Source organism: Furipterus horrens, unplaced genomic scaffold (assembly GCF_987537825.1).
Source record: "Furipterus horrens unplaced genomic scaffold, mFurHor1.1.pri manual_scaffold_12, whole genome shotgun sequence".
Lineage (NCBI taxonomy): Eukaryota > Metazoa > Chordata > Mammalia > Chiroptera > Furipteridae > Furipterus > Furipterus horrens.
In genome coordinates this window covers 13,913,506-13,929,340 of record NW_028327182.1, presented here as the reverse complement: position 1 = coordinate 13,929,340, position 15,835 = coordinate 13,913,506, and positions in this window count along the sequence as shown.

Here is a 15,835-nt window from a genome sequence, read left to right as displayed (position 1 = left end):
CTTGGCCTCATGAGAACTTAGACCTTATTTAGGGCAAAAAAAGCATTTCTAAAAGAAGCATTGTGTTCAAAAGCAAACATTAAATAGTGCAGGTAACTGTGAAGTCTTTTATAGACACTTTGAGACATTGTTATATTGCAGAGACTTTGTTATATTATTACTAACTTGTGGGCAGTATTGTTTTCTGTCTTAATTCTCTCAAGTGCAGTTGCCAACATTTCTAGTAGACTATTTACAAGTAGTCAATAAATATAAAAAGAGTAAGAAACAGGGAAATATGAAAACAACCTTAGTATATGATTATGATAACAATCCTGAGGCTTCAGAGGAAGTACCATTAAGGAGGTACTACCAACAAATCATAAGAAGAAATTTATTGCAAAAGAGGTGACAAACTGTTGGAAATAAGACTGACAACCAGTATAAGTTCTTTCTGAAAGTAATTTGGAATATCAGGGAGCTGTGTCCACGAAATATGAGGAAAGCACCATGTCAAGAAATTCTACATATCATCAATGCTGATGAAATAATTCCAATTAAAAAAGTGAATATGTATGATTATATAATGGTTTAAGATTGGTAGACTCAGTAAGACTACGATTTGGAGCTGCAAGTATGAAACAGATCAAAGAATAAACAGTTATTTGATGGCATGTACTGGAAAGATGAAAACTGTCCTCATTTAATAAGTTTTTCCAAAAATTTCTGAAATTAATAATAAAATTGTCTGTAGCTTTTCTGGGGATTAGTCAAGTCATATCACAGAATACAGTAGTTTATAAAATCATTTTTGTGAAGATAACCAAATTAGTAAAGTCACTCTAGACTAGGCAGTAAGTTGAGTGTCTGGAGATGGTTTTAGTTCTTAGTGCCCCCCTCACCTTTTGTAATCATTCAGAAAACTGACCAAGATGGATTCTTAATACCTGGGGACATTATCAATCCTATTTAAGGTGTTTCAGTGGACTAGACTATCAAGTTTGGGAGGATGGCTGTTTCATCTCTCTGTCATGTTCTTCTGTCTTCATTTGATAACTATTTCTTAGAACAGTTGGTGGCACAGAAGCTACACAGAAGCACATATGACAACAGAAGTCCCACATATAAAGTGCCATGAACAAAAACTAAGAAGAATTATTATCAAAGTTCACAGTTTTCTCCTAAGCCAGTAGCCAACAGTGTCCAAATGTAAACCTAGGGAATAGATCCTCTTCCTAATCCAAAGGGCCTTTGGAGCCGGCTACAGTTATACCGGCCAGGTTTTCTAATTAAAATGTCTTATCTTTCCTCAGACCTTTTTATTAGTATTAAAGACCCTAGATATATTGCATAAATGTAAGCACACAATTTCTCCCCTAAACATCACTTGCTCCTCTTTGAGACTCTGTCTAAAGAGACTCTATTCTGAATTATTGCTGGTTTAATGTCATGGTCAGGGCACTGTCTGGTCTCCTTCTCTTTTCTGGCCTATATACATAAACTTTCTCCACTTCTTGGGGCATTTGGTAAAGAACAGAGTGAAGAGGTTTGAGGAGAGAAGAACATAGTCTAGAATTAAACTTGCTGAGATAGTATTCTTCTTTGGAAACTGAGGCCTAGAGCCATGACACTGCTCATCAGGAATGCTCTGCTCCCAGGAAAGTACATTTGCAGGCTCAAAATAAATAGATAGACTTAGAGTGAAAGAGGAGTAGTGCTTCTTGCTCAAAATATCAGTAATAGAAAGATTGTCTCCAAATGTACACCATCTGTTCTATAACTCTCTTTCAAGTTTTATATCTATGAAAGTACATCAACAACTACTTTTTAAATATTTTATTCATCTATTTATTTTTAGAGAGAGGGGGAAGGGAGAAAGAGAGGGAGAGAAACATCAGTGTGTGAGAGAACCTACCAGTTGTCTTTCTCATGTTCCCAACTGGGGACCTCGCCTGTAACCCAGGCATGTGCCCTGACTGCAGACCAAACCAGCAACCTTTCAGTCTGCAGGCTGGCACTCATCCCACTGAGCCACACCAGCCAGGGATGCTGTTTTATTCTTAAGGTATAAGTCATCCATAAATAATGTTCTGTCTTAATTACTAAAGGGATTTCTAATAAGTCTGAGAGTTTTGTTTCTTTTTGTTATTTTGTTTTAATTTTTTGTGGTTTTGTTCATTTGTTTGTTTTCCCGTGGGAGGATAGTAGTAGAAGAATTTGTGAAAAGTAGCAGCCCCTTTTCTATAAGGCTTTGATTATTGATTTTTTTATTATTAATTTTTTAGCTTCTGGATTTCAAAGGTACAGTAGTTTATTTAGCTTCTGGTTTTAAAGTTCATGGTGCAAATTTTAGTAGAGGCCATGTTCAGTCCATATGAACCTTCATGAGTTCAGCTCTATTAATATGGTCTCTAACAAAAAAAAATTTGCCTGCAAGTCATCCAGCACCTTCTTGAGACATTCAATCTGGGATTTAGACCCAGGGTACCTGTATATTAACATTCAAATTAGGTTCAACCACTTATGAACATAACAGTCCTCAAGGATTCTAAGGAAGAGATCATCAGGATAGAATTTCATAGGGCAATCTCACTTACAAAGTAAGCTGTTTCCTGTCAAGTTAGTGAATGTGGCATAAAGTGAAGGAAAGAATGTCCCTTGGTCAAGGTGTGAACATGAATAATATAGACCAGAATACAGGGAATGTCTCAAAATTATAGAGATCACTGTGACCAGAGTAGTTCATTGATTCTGGGAAAAGTTCATATGACTGTAAGGCTAAGACTAGAATTGTAGCACACATGCCAATTAAAGCTTTGCTAAGTTGTTCTTTAATATATAGAGAAATTTTACCTCCTAAATTTAAGGGCAAAATGGGAACCAAGCAAGTGTTTGATTTCTCCTAAATACCTTCACTGATTATTCCATCCCTCCCTCCCCTTTTTTTTCTAAGTTTATGTAGACTATTTTCATCAAGATTCTTTTTCTTTAGAGTATCTATGGCTACCTTTATCAAGAGGCTCCCTACTCTGGTGTTTAACACGTAGGATAGGAGCATCTAATTGATTTACCTGGAAGACCATGAGTTTTTTCTGAGTCTTATTCTTTTCTGGTAGTAAGGTTCTTTGATAATATTCAGTGAAATGTTAGATATTTGTAAATTCTTAGCTTTATTTATAATAACAATCTAAAATTATGTTCTTATAGCACATAAATATAATTTTTAAAGTGTTATAAATATCAATGCAGAGATACAGAATTTTTTCCTGAGTATTTTTATATTCAAAATTGTGTTTCAACAGAACCACATCTCTTTCCCTTTACACACTGTAATTACTTTAATATCTATGATGCATTGCAATGTTTTTCAACTGTGTGTCCACACTGTGGCCAAAACAAGACAGAGGTTCACAACCAAATTAAATAATCAACTAAACAAAAATAACATAATAAGACAGAATGTAGTAGACTGCATTTGGAACACAAATGTCTGGGAGTCAAATTATAGATAAATAAATTATCTAATTTGTTCCTATGAGTGAAATAGCAGAAATGAACTTAAAATTTTGATTATGATTCTAAAATTTCAACAGGATTCTCTTTTGAAAGGAGATAAGATCAACCAAAGAACATTGTACAATAGACGTATGTTCTACTTGTACAGGAAAAAATGTGAGGTAGTAAAATCAAAATATGCTTTCATTGAAATGGCACAATTTTCTCAAAGCCTGTGAAAAGTGAAGGAAAGGCCAGATGATGAGAAACCAATCATATGAGTACATGTTCATCTTCAGAGGGATACTAGGACAATGATTATGGGATTACCAACAATATAGCTTTCTGCCTTGAAACATGGTCATATGGATTTTTCAGGGAAAATGAAAGTGTGGACAAACATATTTTCTTTAGGAAGAAACAATCTACAGTCCCATAAAACACCACATCAGGAAATTATAGCAGCCATTAGAATATGTTTCCAAAGTAGTCTTCAGAGTTCTTATTTATGATGGGACAATATGAAGGTCAGTTAAGTGCTGTGCTTTTTAAAAAGCTTATCAAAACATTTTAATTGGAATCTCTGGTTATTATTCCACATATGCATCATTGATGTGCCTAAAATACAAAAATCAAAGAAAAATAAAAATTCAGTGGGTTAAGACATTGTTGGCAGTACACAAAAGATGAAAATCTCAATGAGAACAGAAAATTGGGGTTGCACATTGTAAATTTGTTTACAAAAAGGATGATTTGATGATACTCTTTAAGAAAAAATATACTATTCTGCCTCTAAAGCATTATATCCATCTATGTATCTATGTATCAATATTTTAAGCAACAATTCTCCATGAATCTCTCATATTTCTCCATATGTTGTATACATGTGACTATTCTTTGCATCAAGATTTCTCTTGAAGATTATCTATATGGCAAATATAATTTTAAAGCATATAATCTCCCTCATAGACAAAGGGCATGTTTGCTCAAAGCCATGAAAAAGAGAAAATATCTACTTCAGGACCAATAGGCAGGCATGCTTACCATCTACTATTCTCAACACATATATCTAGGTATCATTTGGATTTCTTTATGTCATTCTGTAGAGATTGAGGTTGGTGAAACTGGAGCAAAAATCATTCACATTCTGGCTATTGCCATTACTGTGAACATAAGTCTTCTGACCTAGGAGTCTTGTCCTCTGCCTGAATCCATGAAACTGGCAGGCTACTTTGTTAGCTTTCAAGTTAAGTCAAGCCTAGATCTTTAACAGTCTTGATATTGATTAGATATGGCATTTGAGAACACAGTTGTATGGGTATAACTGCTGTAATGACAGGGGATCAGCTTGTGTTTTCATTGTTTTCTAACTTTGGGATTTGTTGTGATAGTCACATTGTGCCTAGTTGTTCTTTGTAATCTTTATAAGAGAGGATACCTGAGAGAATTCTGGTCATATTAATACAGCTTTGTAAATGCTAAAGTAACTATACTCAGTCCAGTTTAGCTGGGCTCAAAGAATACAAAGAAGCAGAGTTGGTTTGAATAGATACACTTCAGGGAGGCAGACTGGCCTAACTTTGACACTGTTTTACCCTGAAGGAAACATAGCATCTTTGGTTGACTACAGGCTTATCCTTCGGGTAAAAATCGTAGGAGAATAAAATTTCTAGAATGCTTGCAAAAAGCCTTGTTCTTAAAGCCTTATGGTGCCTCGAGAGATTAATTCTCAAGAGATCAAAATATTGAAGACATGTTTGAGTTTTTCTTTTCCTCTGTGAGGAAGTACGCTTCATCTGTTTAGCCAGAGGAATGCCTGAATTTCAGCCACCCAGTCAATCAGGAGGTCGAATCTCTGAATTGAAATGTCAGCCCTGCAGACCGAAATGCAAACCTTGCTTCAGGGATCCTGTGCTCAGACAGGCAGCCTATCTCTATGGAGGCCGCTCAGCAGAAGCCTCAGCCATGACTCGGTTCACCAAGTTCCAATTTCTCAGTCAGAAATTGGGTCTAGTCGGTCAGAATTGGAAAGGCGACAGAGGTCAGGCTTGACGAAAAAGAAATAGGAAATTCTACTAGGAATTTAAATTTGATCTATTAATTAAAATCAAACCGATGCTATAGGTTGATCCACAGTTGAACTCTGCATTTGCTTTTTATTTAGCACGCATCCAGATTATGCGACGCGATTAACACCATAACCAACCTACAGTGAGAACACAAAGAAAGCCCTGCAATGGAGTTCACTTTTTGCCAAATAAAAGCTTCCTCTGATTGAACACTAGCTTGCACCTTTCTGATGGGATCTCCATGATATATCCAGATCAACGTTTCCAAATTAACACACGATTTTATTAATGTCCCACGGAAATACTTCAAATTGCCTCCTATATTCTTCACCAAACACGCCAGTTTCCATAGAAAAGTGCAGAAAGTCTTTAGGTTAGTGATGCTTGCTCATTTCCTTTTTTCCACCATTTTTTTTTCATTGTATTTTTTCCATTACCATTTATCCTGCTTATATCCTCTTCCACCACCCCGACGGTTGTCCATCTCCAGGAGTTGTTTCTCCTGTTCATTTTATTAGGCTCATTTTACCCTCTGGTTTTATTAAATGCCTTTCCCTTTCCAGCATCCTTCAAGAATCAGGTCAGTATCCCTCCTTCAAGAACATGCTATAACCCTTCTCCTCCTAATTTAGTTTAAGTACTCTCCTGGTACATGAGCATAGCACTTACTGTATTAAATTGCAGACATTTGTCTACTTCTGTTTCCTTCAGCGGACTGGACTCCTTGAGGACAGGAAACTTAACAATCATTATTTGAACTTCCTCCAAATCTCAACCCTCGGCACATGGTAGATGCTGAATAAATGCTTTTGGAAGAATAGCACCCCCATAGTATGGTGTTGAAATAATTGGACTTCTTTCTAAATCCTGAGAAAGTGGTGAGAGTAAAGAAAGAGATTTCTGAAATAGTCCTGGGGAAGGTGGAGCCTGGAATCAGGAGCTTTACAATTTCCCCTGGTGATTATGGTAACCCACCTTATAGGGAACATTCACTAGCTCCTGCTGTGTGAGTTACTTAACTTTTGATTTTAGGTGACTAGTTCTAACTTGATATTTCTCTCATTATTTTATAAATAAGTAATTGTATTTGATGTTTCAGGTTAAACATCCAAAATTATATTATTATAAGCTTTTCTTTTTCTAGGCAACAAAAAATGACTTCTTCTGGGCACATTTTTATAGCTGTTTCTCTAAATGAAATCTTTAAACTGATTAAACACTTAGTGTTTGTCTAATTTGTATAAGTAAGTTGTATTTACATTGCTTGTGTGTCTAGTTCATTGACTATTTCCATAGTAAACAATGGACATATTGTTTTCTTTTGAAAAAAAATGATGTAGCAAGTACACTTTAAAATATACAGTAAAATTATAAATTATGCTACCAATTCAATACTGTTATCTTCCAAAGTCATACTTAACCAGGTACCATAAACATTTTCATAAAAATAATGAAATTATATATATCTGGGATTACTCTCTGGCACACATAAAAACACATAAACACATCCTCATAGACATAGGGCATGTGCTAGTTTCAAGTGTTAGTATCTATCCTATTTTTTTATTTTTTCTTACAGTTTTCTTTGCTTCATTTTTACATGTATTCATATCTGTGAGCCAGAAATCGTGGATGCAAGTATGTTTGGCTTTTGTTTGTTTATACCTTTGATAATTCTGTTTATTAGTCTAATAAAAGATAAAAAATTCTACAGAGTATCAGGTTTGTTGCTATTTATTCTCCTCCCCAACTTTACTGAATACCATTTCTTTTTAAACCATTTAAGAAGCTTATTTAAAGCATCACTTTTTCCAATATTTTTAAATACTAGTTGTATGAACTGGTATTGATAAGCTATGCAAGTATATCAAATCACAGCAATATGACAATGATATTTACAAATTTAGAGATTATTAGATTAGTGTAGCCAATGATAAAATGTTTCAGTCTTGGTTCTAGATGCCAAACTAAATTGAGAAATCTCAATTTTCCTAATAGGGATCACATTCAGCAGAACTTCTCTCTACTCTTTTTAAATTATAGTTCTTTAGAATTAAAAAAAGGAAATAATAAGAAAGTAAAAACAGTGAAGCAGCTGTGGTTAGAGGTAAGTTGTATTTGGAGGAAACTTTCTTCTATGGTAAGAGTTAAAGTATTAATACCATGACCATCTTTAGATTATCAATAAGGATGCCACACAATTCTCTGATACGACTGCCCTTGGGTGGCTGGGTCACTGTTCCTTCTCCTTGAATCTGAGGAGCCTTGTGACTGCTTTGACCAATAGATTATGGTGGAAACTACTGTATATGACTTTTGATACTAGATCATAAAAGTGACGTGACTTCAGTCTTGTTCTCCTGTCTATTCCTGCCTGAGATCTGAACTGACAAGACTGGCTACAGTATAGCCAATCAACATGGAGAGGGCCCATCGAGGCATTCTGTTGGGAGTCCCAGTTAACCTCACTGTTTCAATCATTCCACACTATCTGACAGTCATTTGAGTCAAGAAAATGTCAGATAATTTCAGGCTCTATCCACCCAGTGACTCCAGCTTTTAAGTCTTTGTAATTGATGCCCCAGACATAAGGTGAAGAGATAAGCCATCTCCTCTGCCATAGATTCTTCATCCACAGAACAGGTGAGCATAGTAAAATGCTTGATTTGTGCACTTAAACTCTAAAGTGACTTTAATACCATAGTTATTCTAGATACTTGGTGCAATAAAATTCTAAGAATAGTAATATTATCCCTAACATTATTTAGTTTTGACATTTTATGACAATGTCATAGTACTTACAAAATGAAAACAGAGACATATACACCCATATAAAAATACATGTTTATAAAATAAGTATAATCATAGTTAAGAAAAATACATAATTGCTTTAAATACAAATATTAATTTTGACATAAGATGTTACATGTTCATAAATGTTTTATTATTTGTATGTTTGTTTACTATAGTTTTAAATTATTTCAAGTTCTGGAAAATAGTTTGGAAACAAAATACAATATGTAGGTGCTTGTTACTAAAGTCTTTCAGCCCTTGTCTATAATCTAGTATAAATACTTATCATACTAACGCTTATTTTGCTGATAATCTTAGTTAATATAGATGAAGAGCAGTTGTTTTCCAGTTCTTACAATCACGAATTTTCAGAAGCTGGTGATAAAGATGTAAATGTGAAGCAGTTGAAAAGATTCACAGGACATTTTCCTAGAACTAAGAGTTTCTGCAGAATAAAAATAGTGATAGATTTTTTTTTTACCCTATTTTATAAACTGATGTTATGTTTTTGCTCTTACCAGAGTGATCTAGATCTGAAATGCATAACTCAGAATTAAAGCCCTGATAATTAGTTAATGGATTAGTAACCCAATTCACAGCTTGTCTTTAGTGGAATTTATAACACTTATTTTGTTTTTCCTCCATTTTCAAGATATCAAACAAAATGCAATGAGATACAATGATGGTCCTAGATTTGAGGACTCCTACATTAAACTTCATGAATTTGAAATGTTTCAAAATAATTGATTTTGTTACATTAACACTGTTACTTAAGAATCTTCAAATTAATTTTTCTTTGTTTTTAAAATTATGTTTAACATTGAAAATAGGCCAAGCTATTTTGTCTCTTAAAGGCCTCATAAATGGTTTGTTAGCTGCAAAACAACTTTATATGCTTCTGGAGTCACTAAATTAGAATGTTTGCTGTTCTAAGTATTTGAGATTTGTTTTCTTTATTTTTTTACATTATTTAATTTTTATATTCCAAAGGTTTCTCCTTAATTGGTTCAGTCAAAAATAATTAGGATATATTTGTATTTTACTGACAAGTCCACTTCTACAGATGTATTTCTAGCATCAGAGAACTAAAACTTTAGCACTCCATACTATTACTATATTAAAATGCATATGATTTCAATAGAGAAACAATTATCCTTTAACTTTATAACTATAGTACATATTTAGACAAACCAGAAAGCCAGTTTATTATACATCATATGATAGGATGAATTTGTTCGACCTTTGTACCTCTCTCTCTCTTTTTTTTTTAAATAACGGTGAGACCAACAAAAATTTCTGAATCCCTCTCTTTGTTCAAATCACTTTAAGCTATCTATTATTATTTTTTCTGCTCAGAACCTGCTTACCTCAGTCTTTCTTAACAACCCATTCTTCTTCTTTAAAACCAGTCCAATTATTGCAGTGGGGACTTTTATCAGCCATCACATATTACATGTAGATTACTGGAACAATAACTCAAGGCAATTGATTGACAGTGACTGCTCCCAAATTAGCATTTCCATGGAAGCCAGCATTAATTATTGTCAACAGACATGTTCCTCCTCTGAGATTTTTTTTTTTTGAGCTGCTTTTCAATACAGACCAAGTCACTCAGCAAGTGATAAAACAAAATAAACTTTGTCTAAATTCTCTATTAGGACAGAATCAAGGATTTTGTATCCCTTCACGCTATACAGTGCCCCTTAAATTGTAAGAGATAAATCAGAACAGATTATTTGTGTTAGACACTGCCTCTTGGAGTGGGATCCTTAAAATTCAGCATATGCAATAAATAACACACACATTGAACTGAGAAAATTTAAGTTTTCAAGCTGATTGACTAATGAATCATCAATACATCTGTCGTGAAAATAATAAATCATGTTAAGGTTAGATTTGAGCATGAGTGATATGCCAAGATCACACCTTATGATAAGGAAGAAGAATTCAAGCTTTGGTAAGCGAAAACGATAATGCATCAATATTTAAATGCTGGATCAGAAGGCTAAACTGGAATGTAGATGTGACCCAGTGACAAATTTTGTATATAAATAGGAAACTAAAACCCAAGATGTTCATCACCGAACCAGTGTTAAACCATCACATACAAGAAACCGGTATCAGCAACAGAATATCTAACTTTATATTGTAGTCTTCCTCCCCAAACCAATCACAGACACACACACACACACACACACACACACACACACACACACACATTCACTGGTCTCCTGCAAGTCTAATGTTTTCTTTGTATTTATACCATTTACATAGGGTTGGAGAATAAAATCTAGAATGCCCTAATTTAAAATTCTGCATCAAGAGCGTCGTGGCCTCAGTGCAAGACAAAACCTTTGGCCACTTGCACCCTGCACTTGTGGAGCTGCTCTGGCTAGACGTGCTGGGGTTGTGAGCGAAGCTGGTGACACCAGCAGCCCACCCCCACCCTCCTTGCCAGGTGGGAGATTGGAAGCTGTCCCAGCACTAAGGCTCAGGCCCAGGGTCATGACAGCAGCCTCAGCAGCAGCAGCCTCAGCAGCAGCAGCAGCAGCAGCAGCAGCAGCAGCAAGGCGAAGCCACTATAAAGTCACACTGTAACTTCCAGCACTATGTAGAACAAGAGTGGTGAGAGTGGACGCCCGTGTCTTGTTCCTGATCTTAAGAGAAACACTTCGTTTTTGCCCATTAAATGTGATGTTGGCAGTAAGTCTTTGTATATGGCTTTTATTATGTTGAAGTATATTCCTACTATTCTCACTTTGCTGAGTGTTTTTATCACAAATGGTGCTGGATTTTATCAAATGCTTTTTCTGCAACTATTGATATGATTATGTGATTTTTGTCTTTCATTTTGTTTATGTGATGTATCACATTTATTGATTTGTGAATACTGTACCCTCCTTGCATCCCTGGAATAAAACCAATTTGACCATGTTGTATGATCTTTTCAATGTATCGCTGGATTTGGTTTGCTAACATTTTCAGCATATTATGCTTTATTATTTTGAGAAAGGTAAAAACATGACTGAAACAAAAATAATTTTGTGCAGTGTATGGAGAAGGTGCTGTGACTGATTGAATGTGTCATACGTGATTTGTGAAGTTTTATATTGCAGATTTCTCTCTGGACAATGCTCCATGGTCAGGTAGACCAAGTGAAGTTGATGGTGACCAAATTGGGACATTAATTGAGAACAATCAACATTATACACGTGAGAGATAGTGGGCATACTCAAAAGAAATTCATTGCTGAAAATTTTTTAAAATGTGCTTTTGTTTTTGACTAGATCCTTCCCCTTCTGACCCCCTTCTCCCTGCCCACCTCCCCCCTTGTTACTGTTCGTTTATTCTTTGTTTGCATACCTCTGGTTCAATTTTGCTCATTTGTTTGTGTTGTTCATTAGTTTCCTGTAATAGGTGATAGCATAAGGTATTTTTCTTTTGTTGTCTGACTTATTTCGCTAAGCATAATTCTCTCTAGTTTCATCCATGTTTTCACAAATGGCAGGAGTTCCTTCTTTCTCTCTGCTACGTAGTACTCCGTTGTGTAAATGTACCACAGTTTTTTGATCCACTCATCTACAGATGTGCACTTAGGTTGTTTCCAGCACGTGGCTATTGTAAATAGTGCTGCTATCAACATAGGGATACATAGGTTCTTGTTTTTTCTTTTACAGAATAAAACATATGGACTTTTTGTCCAACCCAATATACAAAGAACTCATACAACTTGACACCAGGAAGACAAACAATCCAATAAACAAAATAGGCAAAGGCCCCAAACAATCACCTTTCCAAGGAAGACATACAGATGGCCCATTGACATATAAAAAAATACTCAACATCACTAACAATCAGAGAGATGTAAATTAAAACAACAATGAGGCATCAGTTCACACTTGCCAAAATGGTCATCATTAATAAACCAACAAACAACATGTGCTGGAGAGGATGTGGGGGAAAAGGAACCCTAGTGCACTCTTGGTGGAAATGCGGATCAGTGCAGCCATGGTGGGAAACAGTATGAAATTTCCTCAAAAAGTTAAAAATGAAACTGCCCATGAACCCAGTGATTCCACTGCTTGGAGTATACCCTATGAATCCCAAAATATCAATCAAGAATTTATATATATGTTCATACATCATTATTTAAAATAGCCAAGTAATGGAAACAGTGTAAGTGCCCATCAATAGAAGAGTGGGTTAAAAAGCTGTGGTACATTTATACAATGGAGTACTATGCAGCAGAGAAAAAGAAAGAACTCCTATCTTTTGGGACAGCATGGATGGAACTGGAGACTATTATGCTAAGTGAAATAAGCCAGTCAGAGAAACACAAATACTATATGATCTCACTTGTAAGAGAAACCTAATGAAAAAAATTAACTAATGAGCAAAATAGAACCAGAGTCATAGAGCCATGGAACAGACTTACAGTTGTAGGAGGGGAGGAGGGCAGTGAGGACTCTTCAAATGAAGCTGAGGGGTTAGTCAAAGAACTTACATGAAGGGCCCATGGAAGTATACGCCTGTGTAGGGAATGACTATGGAAGTGGGGGTTGGGTGGGTGAAGGGGCGCAAAAGGGGAAAATTGGAACAACTGTAATAGCATAAACAATAAAAATCAATTAATCAATCAATCACACTGTGGTTTGCCGAGTTACCTGGGGTTGGTGGGACTGTGAGTGTTGACTCTACCTTCAGAAACAACTCTGTGGATGAAACTGGCACCAAGATTCCTGATGAATTCGACAATGATCTACATAATTCTGGTATAGCAGCTGCGCTGGACATAGCATAGACACATGATCATTGACCCCTGGTATCAGCATCTGCATTTTCCCCAACCCTTTGCGGGAGCAATACTACCAGTTGCCCTGAACACCGTTCTTGGAGCTCCCCTGCATTCTCTTGCATCCTGAGTAGTCTCTGGCCATTGGCTGGAGGTTTAAGAAGTGATAAGGCATCAAGACCTTATTTCAGCTGCTCACTCATTTGTATGAAATCGTCATCATTATGTCAGACTGGCATGACTCCTTGTCTGCTCTTCTGCAGTGTGACCCCCACACCCATCATCTACTGCCTTTCCTGGGACACCACACACAGGCACCACATTAAGGACACTTCCTTTTTCATATTTCCAACTTGGATAATTGGATGTCTTAGTTCATCTGAGCATTGGCACTTACATATTAATTTAATAATCACTGAATGGAAATGATTCAATTGAATCTGTTCTGATAACTGGGAATTCCATTAACCCCTCCCACTATATATAGAACTCTATAATTGTCTTTATTTTTTTTAAATTGATTCTTCTCACTCACTGTTAGAGCAACTTTCTTTAGTCACCAAATTTTTAAAAACATCTCTAATATGTCATAACAGGTGAAATATTTTATTTTCTCACTTTTTAGGAAAACATACATGATTTTATCTATCTCCAATAGCAATTTTCTTAAATGATATGCATATATCTATAAACATTATAAGGAATCAAGAAATGTTAGGAAAGGAAGCTTCTTAGAATGATGAAAATCTGCTTTTGTTTATTTGTTTGTTTGTTTAAATGTTTTTAAACTTGTCTCATTTGTATCACTGTTGTTCCCATTTTGATGCCCATATAACATACGAAAAAGAGGTTTACCATTTTAACTGACACTGAGAATTCTTACTGCACCCAAAGTTTTCTAGCCAGACTATAATCCTTCAATCTGGCAAAGATAGCACTGAAATACTTATGTTAGTAATCTAACTGAAATGATATGACTCATCTGATTCCAGATATAAATAAATATAGTCACTTCTCTTTTCCTTTTATGATTAATTGCTAACTAATTTCCTATTCTTAATTATACAAAATCTACTATTGTAACCATAATTTATTCAATACTTCTTTAAATGTGCTCAAAGAAAATAAATCCTGCTTTTTGTTGACCATGCCAATAAATTTTTATGTTGCTTTGACACTGGCATTAAAAATGGATGCAGCTTACGTTGACTTAACATCTTTGGGTCATCTGTTTCCTTGTTCTTGCATCTCTAGGTGTCTGTACTTACTTTTACTAACATCTGATATTTGGGCTCACAGGTTACAACTCTTGAATATAAGTTTAACTATAGTGGACAAAGTCAAGAATTCAGGAAAAGAATAAGCTAACCCCCAAAGAATTAGAATATAGGAAACAATACAAAAAATGATCGTAAATTAAAGACGAACACATGAATAAATGTGGGACTGACACCAGTCATGAGAAACTGCAGAGGAAAACTGTGATTAATATTTCAAAATATTTTCCTGCACCACTTATTCCCTTTACTCACTTACATGACAGCACTTATTCTCAAAAGAAATTCTTCCCATAGAAAATCCTTTCAACCTCTACTACTGCTATACATTCTTCAGTATGCAGACATTTCAGAAAGCATTGTTTTATTGAAAAGTATTAGAAAATATTATATAATGGCATGACATAATTAAAAAAGAATATTCAAAGTATATTAAAATAACATTTGTTCAATTTACCACGATATTTATTTTTATTGGTTTAAAAAATGTGATAAACATTGAAAAAAAAAGAAAATAAGTGATGCCAGTTCTATGCTCAACGAATTTGTAATGAATCAAGAAAGGTAAGAAAAACAAATCTATGAAATACAATGATTATATTCACGGATGTCACAATTAAAAGAGCAACAAAATAATGTCACCATTTAATAGAGAGGAAAATTATTTGTGCTTGAATAATAGTGAAACAATTCCAAATTTAAAGTATTTTATGAATAAAAATTGATTCGTATACATCATCACAAAGACTTTTTTACAAAGGAAAAACAAGACATCTATCTAAAAATTGTGTGCATTTTAAGAGCACACTGAGGTAATATATTTAACCAGTCTTTACCAAAATATGGAAATAATGATATACTACATAGAAATATTTTAAAAGCATAGTTATACAAGCAGTTTATGGGAAGCCAAAACCCTGAATTAATAGGAGATTAGCAATTTTAAGAAGATATGATTATTACAGGTGATGGCTTTATTCAAGTTAGTCCAAATGTGATTCTTGTCATATTATTCAGCCTGTGTTGCCCTAACAAAATATTGCAGACTGGACGGCTGAAAAAAAATTAACTTATTTTCTCCAATTCTGTAAGCTTTGATCAAGGTGTAGGCAGGCTGGCTTTCTCTGGAGATGTCTCTTCCAAGCTTGCAGATTGCTGCTTCCTTGCTTTCTCCACATACGGCCTGTTCTGTGTGGTGTAAGCTCTCCTAGGGTCTCTTCCTCTTTGAAAGACACCAGTCCTATTGGATTAAGACTAAGTCTCCACTTTTATGATCTCATATAACCGTAAGTACCTCCTTAAATGCCCTGTAACCAAACACAGTCCCATTGGTGTTAGAGCTTCAGCCTATTAATTTTGGGGTATGCAATTCAGTTCATAACATCTATTTTACAGATCTTTCTGAAAACAGAGTGGATGGTGGTGACATA